This window comes from Teleopsis dalmanni, chromosome 1 (assembly GCF_002237135.1).
Source record: "Teleopsis dalmanni isolate 2A chromosome 1, ASM223713v2, whole genome shotgun sequence".
Classification (NCBI taxonomy): Eukaryota; Metazoa; Arthropoda; class Insecta; order Diptera; family Diopsidae; genus Teleopsis; species Teleopsis dalmanni.
Window position 1 is genome coordinate 10431470 of NC_051846.1, and position 18056 is coordinate 10449525.

The following is an 18056-nucleotide window of genomic DNA, read 5'->3' on the forward strand; positions in this document are numbered from 1 at the left end:
TTCATTGTCTTTTTCAAGTTTGAATATTATTTTATATTTCATATCATGAATAGTTGAGTCAGGCGTCGCTATGGTCTTGTAATGTATATCCACTTGTTTAAAAATGTACATGTAGAACAAAATTCTAGTTGACTTTTGTACTCAACTAATCCACAAAACACTTGTTACAATGAAAATACTGTAAATTTAATGCTGAAATTAACTCTTTATTTAAACGTTAAAAAACTTTTATTCATAGATGTATCAACTAAAGTATTAAATGTGACAACAAAACAGTAAGCGGTCACACTATATTGTTATTAAATGTAATTATTAATACGGTTACTAACTGATACATTGGTGATTTAATAATGATTATTTCAAACTAGTTATCATTAAATCACCAATGTATCAGTTAGTAACCGTATTAATAATTACATTTAATATCAATATAGTGTGATTATTTCAAACTAGTTAACGTTATAGAACAACAGTTATTATAAATAACTGGTTATAATATCCTTAAACTGTCATTGACTTATTATAATAAATCGAAATATAAATGTGTTTTGAAATAGATCTTCCAGGTGTTCATTTTGATTTATGAAATGATACTTAATAAAAATAATATATAACTTTTTTTTATTTTTATTTCTAATTTATTTCTATATACAATCAAAAACAAATTAGATTAAATGAATTATTGCGTTTATTGCAATTCAAGTCATACATTTATTCAGTGTAAATATGAAAATATCCCTCTATTATTTTCTAACAGCCTTTTCCAACACTTATGTTGGCATTTGTGAAGAATTTCATTCATAAATTTGAATTTTCGCGCAGTCGCACAAACTAATTCTCTTTTCTTTTTTCGTATATATTTTCAACCTGACGCTTGAGCTTTTAAGCGTTTTTAATACATTTTTACTCAATGCCGGGTACATTTGCACCAAAGACGCACTCAACAACGCAAACGCAGTACAAAATGTCACTGCAAACATGAAAGAAACAACTTAAACAATGTGACACTTTGAGTGGTCTACTCTTTTCTTGTTGGGCTAATGCCATCAATGCGCACACAAACGAAACAACTTGAATTGTATGACACTTTGAGTGGTCTACTGATTTCTCGCTGGGCTATTTGCTTGTAAGCACACTGCATTTCGTTTCGCTTGTGGTAGGTTTGAGGTGCTGCGAAAGTTTGTGTTTGACATTTTCCTCGAGTAAGGAGACTTTGTGCTTTCAAGAGGAAATTTTTGTGGTTTTGTTTATGTTTAATGTAGGTATATGGGACATAAACATTGCATGAAAGTGAAATAAGTTTACTAGGAGTTTTATAATTGGCTCTTGTTTAGCTGAATTTATTGAGCGACGAGAGTGAAAGTAAAAACCGAAAGCTAACTATGCAAAAAAATTATAATGGGAAATATTTTGTTTACAGTTGTTTTACTTAATTTATACATTGCAATTCATTTTGAGAAAATTTAATTTAATTAATATTTAAAAATGCGATACCAATTAAAAAGTTTCTTAATTGCGTTATATATTTTAATTTTAATAAAATAAAAAATTTAAGAAATTGTATTTTGTTCAAAAATTTTTATTGATTTCGGTGAAATTTTCAAAAAATTGATTTACTACGTCATATATGAGTATTAAAACCTTTATAAATGTAAAATATATTAACTTTATATGCCTAATTAATTTCACACTTTTAAAATAGTTTTTGAACAGTTTAAATGTTTTATTATAGGTTATTATTATTATTATAGAATTATTATTATCATATATAGTAGGACAAGGATTAAAAGAAAGGGGAAGAGGGAAAGGGTTTATTTCGTGAGAATAGTGTACTCACTTTTTGGGGCACTGGATTATGGACAGAGCGTAAGGTATTCTGTTCCTTGCCGCACAAAACAAAAAAAGTTACAAAGATAGATACGTAACTGAAACTGTTTGACTGAATCTACGCATAGAAACCGCTAAATCCGTATCCCTGACAAGATGCAATAAGTGAGAGCACACATCATTACAGATGTGGATATCATTGTCATGGATAAAGTTTACATCGGCAAAAATATGAAATTTTTGCACTGAATAAATGTATGTTTTGAATTGCATTAAGGCAATAACTCATTAAATCTAATTTCTTTGACAGATTTACCTATATGGATTGTATATAGAAATTTTGCAATTTCGAATTCCATTTAATGGCAAAAATATATGAAGTCCGAAATTGAAGAATAATTAATGAACTAAAGCTGTTTTTATTGAGCTAGTTAAACGGATCATTTTGGAGACATAATCATTAATATAACTGCATGTTTATTTAGGTAAAACTTCCTCTGAACTTTTGTTTTTCAGTAAATTCAGTTAAGAACAAAAAGGAATAATGATTTTTCCTGATCAAAAAGAACGAAAGCTCGATATTGTGACAAAATAATGTTAAACTGATCAGTAATATTGTAACTAGTAATTATATCTAGAATACATCTGATTAATCGTTTTTTACAATACACGAATATTAAAAGAGTGGACTTGAGGTCAGCGTATGAACAACGTCGTAAGGCCCAACTTCCCTATTTAAGTGAAAGTAACTTGACATGTCCATAAACTTGGTCAAGCCCTTAATTTTGTAGAATGACAACTCTGTCAGGTCGGTAAAAGGAATAAAAACGGATCTTAGATTTTAAATCTTCTAGGTAATGATGGGCACTGACACATGTGGTAGAATAGAGAATCCTTCTTGTACGTAGAGTAATCAGTCGTAAAATAATAGTGAAAATATTTTTAGACTATTTGAGTTTTATAATTCCTCAAAATTATGTGTGTTCTGTGCTTTTTCTAAATTCTAATTATAGTCATTAACCTTAATGCTATGATTTTTTAAATTTCTAATATGAATTTTTAGCAAATCATTTATGTTTTTAAGTTTTTCTTTTAAAAATTTGTTGAAGAATAAAAACAAAAACTCCCATTATCACATAAGAATTTCGTAAAATGAAACTTGATTGGGAATTTTCCGAAAAATTCCCATTGTGTATTATAATTTTTATTTTAATTTTTTTTTTATTATATATTTGAAATTCTTTCAATTCTTATATTCGCAACAAATTCTGTATTAAATTTTCTTCTTCAATTGTTTCAATCAAACGAACTCTTTGGCTTTTGGCCAATATCCGCATCCGAGTTCGTGTCCATTGAGAGGTTTAGAAAGAAAAGCTTTTTATGGTTTCCTTTTATTTTGACTGTGTCGAAAGCTTTAATGAAAACTGAAAGGAAAAATTGCACACAGAAAATTTTTCCCAGACAGTTTTTCCAAATGGAAAATAAAACATGTGCAGACGCGAGCGTAAATGTAATTACGGCGCCGACAGAATTTTGTTAATTACATAAAATTTATAACAAAATAATTAACTCGCAGCTGTTTTTGTTTTGAACGTGCTAATATGCTGAAAAGAATTAAAAAAATTTAATTAAATAAATTTTGTTTCAAATTTATTACATCATTTGGAGTATTGTTTTTTAACGTTTCCTTTAGTTTTGTGCGAAACGTGAATGTGTGCAATTGTAAGTCTTCGGAATAGCCAAAAAATTTAATATTAAAAAACATAAACAAATCTAACATGAAACATTATGTTTTGTTTACAAAAACAAAATATTAAAAAACTCATAAAAAGTGTTAATTATAAAATAATTAGTGAAATTAATGAAAGCACAAGGCTTCGAACTGGTAAAGTAAGTCTGCGTGACAAAGTAAATAAGAAACTAAAGAAGACTAACAAAACTTATTGAAAAAATACTTTAAAAATAATAATAAAATATATATGTTTGTTTAGTTAAATAATATACATGTATAAATATCTTACAATTTATATATATGTTATATATATATACAATTTATCTATTGGACTTTTATATACAATTTATGTATTATATGTCCAGATCTCACCTTAGCAAAGCAACAACAATTTTGCATTAATTTTTTTTTGTTCTTAATAATAAAACTTAAATGTGAATATAAAAAATATATATACATTTATAGGCAGTACACATTTATATACAATACAGTATAAATATTTCAAGTAATTAGTTTCTTATCAAAAGATTTTTGATAATGGAAACAAATTCAATATTCCCATTCTCAAGTACATTTCATAAAAGTATTTTACAAAAAATTATTTGGAGCACGTTGAAGTAGCAGTTTGGTTCGCTTCACTTCATATTCCTACTGCCCTAATCCTCCTACTCATGTACTTTTGCATTGTCATCATTTTCCTATTATCAACAACAGAACGAAACCATGAATTTGTAAGAATGATTGTGGGTATTAAGTTTGAGTAAAGAATTGTTAAAGAAATAAGGTCATTATTCATAAGTACTAATGCCAGCTTACAAGAGAACTAAAGACGACTCTGTGCACTCGAACTATAAGAAAAAAAAACCATAAGTTAGTGGAATGACAAATGTCTGTCCTTTTCGAAATTAACGAGTATCTACCATAAAGTTGACCAAGCATACACATAGAGCATAAAGTAGAAATAGCAATTTTTTTCTTAAATTTATGTTCTAATACAAAGTGAACTTTTTTTTTACTAGAGTATTTATGGTAATTAAGTTCAAGTAGTTGAAACGCAATACGGAATATAAAAAACTGCTTAATGGCTTTTAGCAGTAAAAAGTAGTAAAAAGTGGAGAAGTCATTGACAATCGTCCACTTCCATAATAAGGTGGTGTGTGTACGGGTATCTGAAAAGTTTTATTGATCAATTATTTTTCTTTTATGCCGCAGGTTGAATTAAGCCTTCACTTCTTTCTGTTGTGCATGTTGCATCCCAATGAAAGGATGCGGTATGAACGTAGGCGGTTCTGAACACTTGCTTTGATTGTCATGGACTGTAATGGGAAAGTGTGAATATATTTTTAATATTTACCAACACATTTCATATTTTAAATAACCTGTAAGTTGGCGTCATAATGGGCAGAAATATTTATAAAATATAACTTAATTTAAAATTAACAGTGTGGTAAAATGATATGCCGTCAGTGTTAATTAAGGTTAAAAAAAATAAGTCCATGTAATTCCATTTTGCAATATTTATTTTTATTTCTTTACGTACGAAAACGTATTATTTACAAAAGTAAATTAAAATGTATCGCCAATATATAGACTGAAACTATTTTTAAAAGAAATTGGCATAAATAAATAATAAATATTGCGTCAGTTTGTGACTCGTAAAAATCGATTTAATGTGATTATTGAACTTTAAAAGATATGGAACTGTTCTATAACCTTTTCATATTTTCATATTCAAAACTAACATAAAGAAGTTTTTATTTTATGAAAGTGAAACATTAAACCGTACCACTTCAATCCAATTCAAAATTATGACCTTTATAAACCAATATCTACTAAGAATCTTACATAAATGGTGGCACTAGAGAATATCCAACATTGATCTTATGTTGAGCCTTTTCCGAGTTAGTGCATCTGGGCACTTTTACTGTATGATGGCTGGGGGGTTTCTGCAGAGTCCCACCCATCTCACTGACTAATTTGAGTATTCCTCAAATCTTCGTTATTATTCAATGATTGATTTAAGATTTGCGTACCGCCCCGTGCGGTTAGTGATTACTCTGAGATTAGATAGTGCTAACTAGGGCAGCCTGTCGGTTTTCGCATATATCTTCAGAGCTCTGTCCCGTATGTATTTTTTGACCGGATCTATTCTAAGATCACTTAGCATGTCATTGATCTGTGTACTGAGGTATGCTAAACTAAAGCCACAAGATAAGTTCCAAAAACGTAAGTAGGGTTACATAGAGTACACTCTAAGAAGATCCAATAATAACAGGCACTGAAGCGTATTTCGCGAGGTTCTAGACGAACCGGTGCGTATATAAAATTATACATATAAAGGAGAAAGTGATCAGTTTGACAAAAACTGTCTTTTTCGAGTTAGTGCATCTGTGCTCTTTTACTCATTGATAGCTGGGGGGTTTCTGCAGAATCCCACCCTTCTCACTGACTAATTTATATATTCCTCAAAAGCTTCATGATTATTCGATGACTGATCTAAGATCTGCTTACCGCCTCGTGCGGCTAATGATTATTCTGAGATTAGATTGTGCTAAGTAGGACAGCCTGTCGGTTTTCGCGAATAGCTTCAGCGCTCTGTCCCTAATGTAGTTTTTGACCGGGCCTAGATCTCTTAGCATGTCCTTTGTGCGGATGTACCAAGGCAATTAAAAAATTTACTCTATTGATACATTTTCAATCAACAATAAATTTCAGCAAAAATTTCCAAGATACTTTAAGAGGAGAAGACTGTAACGCAAATTAAAGAATGAACTAAGCTATGATTTGTATGTAATCATTGATAATTTATACTTATTTTTATGTTAGTAAGTATGTATCTGGTTGATTTGGAATGTTGTATTTATATTATTTACATCTTCGCTTTTTTTAAAATATCTTGTCAAACTCAAATACATTGCCTGTAATTATACTCTCGATATTTTTTCAAATAGTGTATATATATCTTTCAGTATAATTCAAGTTTTTTTGAAGATCATTTAAAATCGTGAATCAAACTAAAAAAACTTGTGTGTTAAATAATTTATGTTCATAGAATGTAGTAAAATAATATATGCTTTATATATTTTTTAATGTAATCATCCAACTTTATCATAATACAATCGTTCATGTTTATGCATCTTGTTCTAATTATAATTCTCGAATATCTTTATGATATACTAATTTTTAACAGTATAGTCTCTGATTTAATAGAAATGCTGATACTCTAAATAAAGCTTGTTTTATAATTTATTAACGTATTAAACAATTATTCCACAGTGCAGTTCTAACAATTGATAACAAAATTACGTATTCTGAGCAATAATAAATGCATATTAAACATATCTTTTACACGTGTGGAGGTTACTATAATATTTTTATCTGTAAAAAAAAACAAAACACAATTATTATTAAATTAAAAATCTACTTTTATTACCCGTTTGTTTTATGGCGCTTTTATGATTGCATTTCATCCATTCATTGACTTTGTTGACATGCATTCGTTAAAATGTATCTTATAAAGCTTATGCAGTTATGCACATAATGCGTTCACCAGAAAAGTAGAAAAAGAGGAGAAATGTCGTAAAAAAAGTCGTTATCTCTTTTAATGCACTTCAGACAGAAACCTATAAAACCGCAATATACCCGCATTAGGCGCATTATTTACGGTTCTAAAATGTTGCACAATGTGTTTAATTTTTTACATAAAAAGTTAGCAATGTAACTTGTTGCATTCGCTGCACTTTAACACTGTCAACATACTGGTACCGTTAAGACCAACTAACCTTTGCACTATTTAAAGATTTTTATATGCACCGCAAGAGTGTAAAGTATTGGACATTTAATTTAATTTAATTTAATTCAACAAAATTTATTTATAATTTACAAAAAACGTTAAATAAATGATTTGTTTGCACAAAAGTAATACGATATATTTTAGTTTGACGTCATTAGTTGTTGTATTTATTTACACTTAATTCGATTTGCTTCAAATTATCTATCACAAGCGTTCAACGTTAGACGTTAAACGGTACGTATGAGTAATAATTAAAATCGTTAGCAAAATAGTTACTCATACGTACTGTGGTCCGGTATGAAGAGTTAAGTGCTGTCTTTGCGCTAATGTCGTGTGATTATGTCGTGTAATTATGTGCTTATTGACAAATTGTCTATTGAATGCGCCATTAGTCAATTCATTACTTTTTTGTCAATTAATTTATTGCTGCTTCATTAGTGAAAGTTCAATGTGCTATGAAAACAGCAGATGAAGATGAAATACTTGTCCAAAAATTATTAAAGGAAAAATTTGTATGTTTATGTTTGAGTTAGAAAAATGAAATAAAATCAATAGAAAACAACGCATAAAATGTCTTCATATGTTTACACCATGTTCGTACAATAATATGATAGACATTTTTATGTTATGGCATTTTTATTTATAGCAGATTTCTAGTTGAAGTAAAAGTTATAACGCATAAAAGTTGCCAAAGTCAATGGCAGGCAGTGTCATAAATCCAGCAAGAATTCTAGTAGTCACCCACTGAGATTTTATCGGTAGCAGTGAGTTTATATCTAAGCAAGCAAAAAAAGAATGAATATGTCTCTTTTTGCAAGTTATTGATTTTTTTAAATTAAAATTCGAAAAAAATTTTGCGTTATTTTAGGAACTAATCGTATAGGGTATTATATTGACTTGACCTCTTTACAAACATTTAGCTATGACAATTTGTGCTTTTTAATATATTTAATTTTAACTGTTAATAAAAAATTTGCTTGTTTTGAGACCACTTTTATGTGAGCTAAATTTTTTATCGTTTGCATTCTAATGATTCAGAGTTTGGCAAGGTTTATGTTCGTCCTATTTTTCGAAATTTATTAGCTGCTAAACTCCAACGCTGAACTTAATTAAATGCAGCACTTAACAGCAACAGCAGCATGTCTTCCAAAAACAAAAAAGTTTTGAATAAACACGAATTCGCCCATAAAATTCACGGAACTTTAAGTTTACAATCTTTTTGCTTTAGTACATTTTTTATTGCACAAAGGTTGATCCACATATGTGCGTTGGTTTTACAATACAGTGTACACAGTGTATACCGTGTATACAGTGCCTCAGTTCTTTTTGTTTTGTATACGGAATCATCATATAATCGAAATGAATTTTCGTCACATTATGAAAGTAGTAAATTTTTTTTATTGCAGCCACTCAACCAATACCACATATCCCTAAAAATGGCGTACATTTGCATTCAAGTCATTCGATTTTGCACACTTTTGTCCTATTTATATGTTATCGTATGCGTTCATATTGCAATGTGTGGTTGCAACATATGGCTCTAGTGATATACAGTGGCGTAGTTACTAGAGCCAATGTGGGTCTATTGCACCCCAAGCATCACTCGCAGTAACAAGCGCTAAATGATTCATATAAAATTGTTGTTTTTCGGCGAACGCCAAAAAGCCATGAAGCACCAGGTACATGCTATGCTAGCGGCGCCACTGGTATTACCATCTATTATTGACCTATAGAGAAGCATATACCTCCCGGTAGCTTCGCTTATGCGGTGTGCTGTTGTTACATCGTCACATATTTAATAATGTACGTTTGTTTATTGCTTTTGTTTAAATTGGTTTTCGGTTTAGTTTTGATGATTACAAAAATTTGGCAATTGTCCCACTAAATTGAAAAAAGAAATTCTCAGAAAAAAGTAAAACGGAATGAAAATAAATTTATTGAAATTATTTTCGGTTGTACAATATTCCTTTCATGTAGGCATTTAGGAATAAAATTCAATATGTACTCTTGATTTCCTGCCATGTTCTACTGCAGCATTGTTGTGCAATACTTAGTGTATAAGTTGTCTATAAGTAAATATAAATTTATATAACAGTTTATGTAAATATAAGACCCACTTAAATAAAGGTTAAGGAAATCCGTGGTAAAAATATTGCTCATTCTGTAAGTTGGATGAGATGGGTAGTTAGGTAATGAAATGACTAGTGTCAAACAGAGACAAGTTCAAGTATATAAAATACATATTGTGCCAAAAAATTGCTAGCAACATTTGTCATTTAATTATAATTTATGTCTTTAATGTAGCACTAAAATTGTAAAATAGTTTTTAAAATTGCATTACCGCTTTGCTCAAAATTTATTTTTAATGTAATAAAAATAATTTTGCAAAAAAAAAATTATAATAAAAGTTATGAGAATTGATATTAAAAGAATTACTCAGAAACCAATATAAGCATTTTTTTCTGATAATATTTAATTATATATAAAATAATATTTATTGAAAATATATATAATGTATAAAGTGTATCAAGTGCAGTTTAGAAATAGGTTTATTTAAAAACTTTAAAGTATGATGTCACTTATTTTCAAATTTTTAGTGCCGTTTTTGTGCAATTAATGTTTTCATTTTGCCTTTGCGCCTTTTGTACTTGATTTTTAAGTTTTTGTTGCTGTCAGCTGGCACTTTGGCTGTTACTTATTTTACTATGTTCAAGTTAGCTGAGTAAAATATTGAATATCTATTCAATTTCTAGCTTGATTTATTTTAAATTTAGATCATTTAACTGCATATACAATACTTATATGAAAGTAGTTGAACACTGACTACTTGCATGAGCTTATGTAAATTTTTGTAATATGGTACACTTTAGTAAAATGATTCATAAGCATTGTGACATTTTCAATATATAAATTACTTACTTAAATTAATGATATTAACGAAATTTTAGTAGCTGCTAAATGATCATCTATTATAACATGAAGATATAAAATTTTGTTATGTAGGTTCAATCCTAAATCCATACACTCTAAATCCATGTATAGGCACAATAGTTATTCAAGTAGCAGTGTAAATCTGCCAACAAAATAAAAAGGGTGTTATATTAGTTGCTGGAATACCTGGGAGCACGCTGCCTCAGAGGTGGCGTAAGTGTAGGTGATATGTTTGTTTATATATGAGTTATGCCAAATACACGATTATGTTACAAACAGTACAGTCGATTATAGCTAATGTATATGTAGTATATATAATTGGACTAATGTGAGAGTCGTCAGCTACTTTAAAGAACTGATGTAGTTGAAGTGTGCGGTATGTGATTAAGTTCAGCATTGATTGCTTGTGTAAATGGAGTGAAGAGGTTTACTTTGTAATTAAAATGAACTGAAATTAGTAATAAAATTTATGTGAATTATGATTTCTTTGATGTAGGTATGCTTTAATTCTTTATTATATGGTGTCATTGTCCCTAATAATTTTCTCTCTATTCTATTTTCGCTGCCGTACTTTTCTCATGTAATCGGAAATAAAAAGTTGTTAGATAATTTGTAGACGTATGTAAATAAAAATGTAAGAATTGAAATGTTTAGCAATTTTTGCTAAAATTGTAGTATAATAAAAGGTTTTTGACTATAAGATGTTTAGAAGAACAACTTAATAGTTCAGCAATCTAATCTAACAATTTTTAATGTTTAAATATATTTGTTCTCAAAATATATTGAAAGAAAAAATATTTGAAAAAGTAGTTAAAAGTTCGTTACTGTTCTGGTTTGTGCAATAAGTATATTAAATGTACTATTTAAGAGTTTTTTAACAATCCTTGATGATATATTATAAAATTGATATATTTTTAATAAATAAAATCCTTGGAAATATGTATCTCTACTTTATGAATTTGCTTTTATTTTTTATAATTTAACTAAAAAGTCTAGTTTTTCTCTTTATCTGATTTAAAAGACATCGTATGATGTGGCATGAAATACATGAAATACATAATTTCACAACTCAACTGCTGTAGCGCAAAAAGTAAACATTTTTGTGAGAAGAGTCACCGCAAAAAATGCTTGAAATGATCTGCTTTCACCCACATCAGCTTGTGCTGAAATGAGATGTTTTTGCGAAAACTTTAGCATACTTGTATCTTGTTTCTTTAGAAAATTCTCCAAGTATTTCTTGCGAAAACAGTGTTCAGTTGAAATTTTTAAAAAAAATAAAGAAAAAAGCGATGTGTGTATCTGTGCTTAGTTCCCACAGACGTACTCACATTTACACGACAACCTTGCACTTGTGCTAACACGTGCCGCTACTGACAAGTGCTTTAAGCCAACATTTTTCCCATTGACATTTCGCAACTGACTTTTGTTTTATGTTAAAAAAAATACGTTTGTTTTGATGTCATTTATTTTCTGTTTTACATTTTTAAACTTTTTAGCTTTTTAGCTTTCTTTCTATTTTTGTTGCAAGTGGCAGTGGCAAAACACAATGTGCTTGCAACAAGACAGGACCCAAGTTGGTCCTTGCAGCTTGTTTACTTTTATCTTGTAACTTGGCATTCTGTAGTTTACTGCCAAAAAGTACTCAAAGCGTTATTGCAAATATGTCATGTTTACCTACTAAATTATTCTGAATTTATGTGTACACATCCCACATCCTACACACTTCACAACCCGCAAACCCCGCATGCAACACTGTAAGTTGTAAATCCAATTTACCAAATGCAACATGTTCAGCTTTATTACTGCAACATGGAAAAGGGTAGCAACACCTGCGGGCAACCTAATAACATATTTGCGTGACGGTATTTTTTTTTTTTTTCTATTTCTTCAATATGTTTATAGGTCTGTATAGATTCTTATCAGCGCATATTCAGCAACCTGCATAAAATTTTTATTTGATAAGCTTTGATAGCCATGAATAAGCTGAATGTGCTTATGAAATATCTGTCAACTTATAAAATTTACGATTCGAGATAAACCCCACATAAAATGATACGATAAATATGTCAATATATCGTACGATTAGTGTTATGACTAATCACAAAAGTGCTTGAAATAAAACTTAATAAATTAGTAATATATTATCAAGTGATATTATTTATAAGTATTTTATAGTCTGAATTAGTTTTATAGATATTTTTTTTTAAATTTGTCAAATATTAATATTAAATTTGATCAAAAATATAACACTTGTACATTTATGACTAATTATAAAAATATGTTCTCAAAAAAAAAATATTAAAAAATTATATTATATTTGATTAATATTTTTAATTAAATATCTCATTCTTACAAGTGCTTTGTTCGCTCCCACCATTTACTAACACGAATACGATATGGCATTTAGCAATCCATCATCTCAGATTCTTAAGCCATTATGAGCTTTTTTTTTCGAAAGGACATCGTTTTGCTTCAATATTTTGCCTTCTTAAATTATTATCGTAAATTCTTAAGACACCATTCTTTTCTTCCAAGAACAGCGGTTTCCTTGAATTATTATTCTTCCGGTTTCTTTCAATTATTTCTTCAATTATTCAATTATTCTTCAATTTTTGACATATATTCTTAAGTTACCGTATTTCTTTTTTCCAAGTGACAGCGTTTTGCCTTCTTAAATTATTATCGCAGATTCTTAAGGCAACATATTTTTATTCTTCCAAGAACAGCGGTTTCCTTCAATTATTCTATCTGCTTCAATTTTTATCATACATTCTTAAGAAATCATATTTTTTTCTCGCAAGGAGAATACTTTCCTTCAATTATTATGGTATATTCTTACCAGCATATTTTTTTTCTCCAAAGAATTATTCTGCCTTCTTTAAACAATTTAAGCAGACAGTAGTTTTTTGGATGCCTTAAAGTTTGCCAGAAGAATTCTAGTCTTTATCGGTTCACCATCTCTAGTAATTCAGTCTGTATTCTTTATAAATAAATAAATATTATAAAAATATTTGTTAATAGCTTTTCTACCTTTCTATCTATTGTCTATGCACAACTATGTATATCCGGGGATATTAAAGATAGTTGCAAAAGTAAATATGACTGAGATTTCGATCAAATTTTTATTGTAATATATTGTTTTGGTCTTTTCTTCAATGTTGTTATGAAATCCAGTTAAAAAAAACCCCTACTACAAAAATTAAATTAATTTTTATTTAATTTACGTAAATTCATTTTATATAATGTACACTGGTAAAGGTCAACTGCGTTCATATGTATTAATATAAGGAAAAGTCAAGCTGTTCGGCAAAAACAAAAAGCGATATCAATGCAACAAAATATAATATATGAAAAACAAAGTTATATTAAACCTCTGTATAATGTTGAGAACTACCAGTTAACAGCGCTAAACAACAGAAGACTAATCTCACTAATTTACTGTGGAATACTTCTATATATATGTTTTGAACATTAAAAAGTGCGATTAAACAGCACTAAGAAATGGAAAGATACAATAATTTCACAACAATTTTTTGTAAAAAACCTTAGCCCTTAATATTATATCTTTTTCGTTACCTTCACAGAATTCACAGAAATGGTTTGGTTTTTCATAACACCTTGAACTTAAAGCTCTGCAGTATTCCATATTTCTGTGGTATTTTAAAATAATTCCAATTTATTACATTTACATAAAATTATTATTTTTGGTTTCATTTTATTGGCTCGAGCATGATTGAATAGCTTAGATTAATAGTGTATTTCTTTACTACAACAAAAACTAGTCAATATCAATAAAAATTCGTAATACAAATACGAGTTTGTTAGCAAACGTGCTCGAAATGTCAAATGCAAAGTATCCATCATTAAACTTATTGGAAAAATGAAGAAAAAATTGTTTATCTATCGTTGAATTTGACAGAAAAATTTTCCAATACAAAAAGCTCTTCAGCTCATTGGCACCTACTCAACCTTGAGTTGCACACAATTCGTGCATTTCTAAGTTTTACATCCACGGATACGTACTCATACTGGTGGTATATCTGATATAGTATATATTTATTTTTACAGCTGTATTTAGATTGAATTGTTTTTACGTCTATTTATTTTTCATGATTGGCTGCTTTTCTTTCCTTTCCTTTCCGATCCAATCATTTCAAATTTCATTTCTTTTATACATTCGAAATTATTTTTTCTTCTGATTTTTAAGCTTAATTATTATTTCATTAAAAGGAAATAATAATTAATTGACGGCATTCAAATTCTTTGCCAATAATTGAAACCATAAAAATAATAGATTTTACTATAAACATTGCATTTTAAAAGACAATTTGAACGAATTTCTATTACATATATAAAAAATTAGGTTAGTTTCTGATAAATTTAGATTTGAGTAGACCGAATAGTACATTACATTAATTGTAAAAAATAATTAAATATTTAAACTTAACCCTATAATTTGAATTTATTATTATTATTGAAAAGAAGGGATAGTGCGCTGCGACTTAAAAGATCTATTGTGCCCCTTAGTCAGATTAGAGTGTTTCACCAAGTCCGATTTCTTTAAGCAAATACAGTATAGAGTCTATCGTTCCTAGTCTTGGATCCTTATGATCCATGAAATAACTTCCTAAATATTTTTTCGGCTTGGACATCAGTGACGGGTGCTTCCTAAGCACTGATGCAGGTACAATAGTCGATAAACAATTACGTAGGTAGCCAGTTTTAGCGGACCACGTTGACCATGTTCAGTTGCATTATATATGTAGTACTATAGGTCCAGTCATAACTACAATTACGAAAATATGGATTTCCATTAAGAGCGGATCACCATAACTGTGAAATTCACTAACGACACCCGACCGGAGGTGAAAATCTGGTACTTTGAAGGTCAGACTCCGCAGCGGGTAGAATGATTGTATTCATTTACAATCATTCGATGTGGAGTTGCATTTTCCAACTGAGTGCTATGACTCAAAGATCAGCATAGGTGTTAGATAGGCCTCGCTCTTCACTAAGGAGGAAGTTATGCCCAAACATATAACTTCAACTGATACCGGCGGAAATCATTGGAGTTCCTATGGGGCGTTAATCGGTGCAATATACCAATGCGTGTGTGAAGAATACCGTGGTGTTGAGCCTTCATACCAGGTATCTACGTTAAATTCTGGAACTTCACCACAACTATTGTCAGTTAAGTTATACTATAGGTGCAGTAGTAGATAGAAGTATAAACACATGGATGTTTATAACAGATGCAATAGTAGATAAAATACTTATATTAAAATTTGACTTGTGTTATATTTTTTATTGTATGAAGTTGTTTTATTTCATGTATGTATTGTGTATAATAAAATGAATAAATTAAGTTAAGTAAAATAGTATAATGATTAAAGAGTGCAATATGAGAAATTAAGGATTTCGTTTGCTATAGTTGAGTTGTCTAAATACTCTACTGGAAATCACTTGACCATGTATTTCTAGTTAATGGTGAATGCAGTGCATGTATTTAACATTTTTTATAATTTTTATAATTATTTTTTCAATTTATTAGATTTTTAGAAATAATAAATTATTTTTCCAATATATTTCCAATTTATATTTCTTGTAATTCTCCATAGCTCTCTTAGCATTACTTTTATTTCTCGGAAATTTTGTCCTTCAGAGTATCTTTATAAAAACATAAAATCTCAAAAACATTATTAAAAGGAATTAAAATAATTTATTTTAGTTGGAAACAAAGTATATCAAGTCGTATCTGGACAACGGCAGTACTAAAATTCTGATATGATTTATGAGCATTTATTTATTTTACCATTGAATTACATTGAAAATGTTTGTTTACAAACTCAACCTTCGGAACTGTAGTCTGCCCTACTTAATGTCGATTTATCTATTATTCGTAGCTTTTTTCTATCAAAATAATAAAAAAAATAAAATATTTTACATGCAAACCATTCAACCGCACAACAATAGCATTAAGTATACGTAGGTGAACACCAAAAGGTGGGTGTCTTGCATTGAAAGGATACTTAAATATTTCCTGATCCTTGTTTTTGCTGTTTACTTTTCGTTCTTGCTTTCATGTACGTTAGTTAGTTGACTGGTTGAAAGGATTGATACTTTTAGGTATAAAAATAAAATATTGGTTGGTTAGATTAAAACCTTGAATTTTTAGACTTTAAAATGTTGTTTGAAAAAGAATTAACCTTGAAATTTACTATCCAATAATGAACACCTAGAAATTTGACCTTGAAGCAAGAAATCTACGATGTGTAATGTGTGTTAAATGTATTTTAAATTTAGAAATTTTAATTTAGTTTTATTAAATATAAACTAGTTTGTTTATCACCATGAAAAACGTATATTACAATTATCAAAATATATATAATGCAATGAAGAAGACATCGTAACGCATGTAAACCACGCATATAGTCTATCTGTTGGCCTATGCGCTAGTTCATCAGTTACGTACAGGTACTGTAAAGCCAGTCACATAAAATCGATAAATTAGTAGAATTGGTTGACTACATCTCATTCCAAGCCTACACAAACAAAGTGTAATCAAAAAGTAATGAACACTATCTTAAATATTTATTTTATTCCCTACAAATAGTCTATCTTTAAAATTATGTATTTATATCAATGTGTCTTCATGGAACACTAATGGAACTTAGTTATAGCCCTTCATCTTTATGTCACAAATTGTTTTAAAAGTTATACTATGAGTGCCTTTTCGAGTGTGAAAAATAGAAAAAAGAGCTCTCGGTACTATATGTGTATAATAGAATATTTGTGGCATTATTAATTAAGAGTAATATAATTTTTGGCTATAAACTGTTAGAAAAGCAACACATTTTTTGAAACTATTATCTCTGTTACTGGGATTATGTATAAGACATTCTTAAAAGCCACTTAGCATAAACCCTACGACATTTCACATTCTTTAGCAATCTGAATAATAATTAACTTGTACTTGTAAAACATAACCGATTTAATTTTTTCATTGGTTCTCATAAGACCTCATGCTAAGACCTCACATAGTCTTCATTATCTTCGTAAAAGATCTTATTAAATGACTTTTTTCAATATTTTGAATGCTTCATTGGATTAAATTTTGTTTTTGATAAAAACGGTCGCACAAATTCTTTGAGCCGAGATAAAAAATTTGATAAAAATTGTCAATACACTGATGTGTGTCTTACTTCTTCGCTGGATAAGCACAAACTAAGCATCGCAAACTTTTTATAGTTAATACATACGTTTTTGGTAGTGCAACCAATACACAAAGAAACACTTAACTAAATAGACAATATACATTGCTCACAAAGTTGTTACTTTCTGATCATATTCTATATATGTTATATACTTTATGTTATGTACTTTTTATTTCAATAAAGAAATTTGAAAATATAGGTTAAGAATGTGTATTTAAAATTTATCAAAGTCATTTAGTAAAGTAACTTAGTCAATTATTAAACATTTATTAGTACATATATTTACAATATATTATAATTGCAATTACGAAGTTATCAAATATACTTCTCTTAATGATACTGCATATATATACATATATATGATACTGATATATATAATGATACTGATATATACATAATATATATACTGCACAGTTGAAACGAAAACGAAAGTCAAAGAGACAACTAACAGCACCATAAAAGCTAAAAAGAGAATAAAAAAGTGTAAAGTAACTTCACTAAAAACAGAAAATAAAAACACTAACAACGTCTACAGAAAATCTCTACATAAAGATTAATG

The 18056-nt window shown here is 28.9% G+C and overlaps 1 protein-coding gene across 1 annotated transcript in view; it reads left to right on the forward strand.

Moving 5' to 3' along the window:
* The window catches only part of LOC119677200, a 34457-nt gene that overhangs the window by 15905 nt on the left and 496 nt on the right, over positions 1-18056 (forward strand). The window lies entirely within an intron of this gene.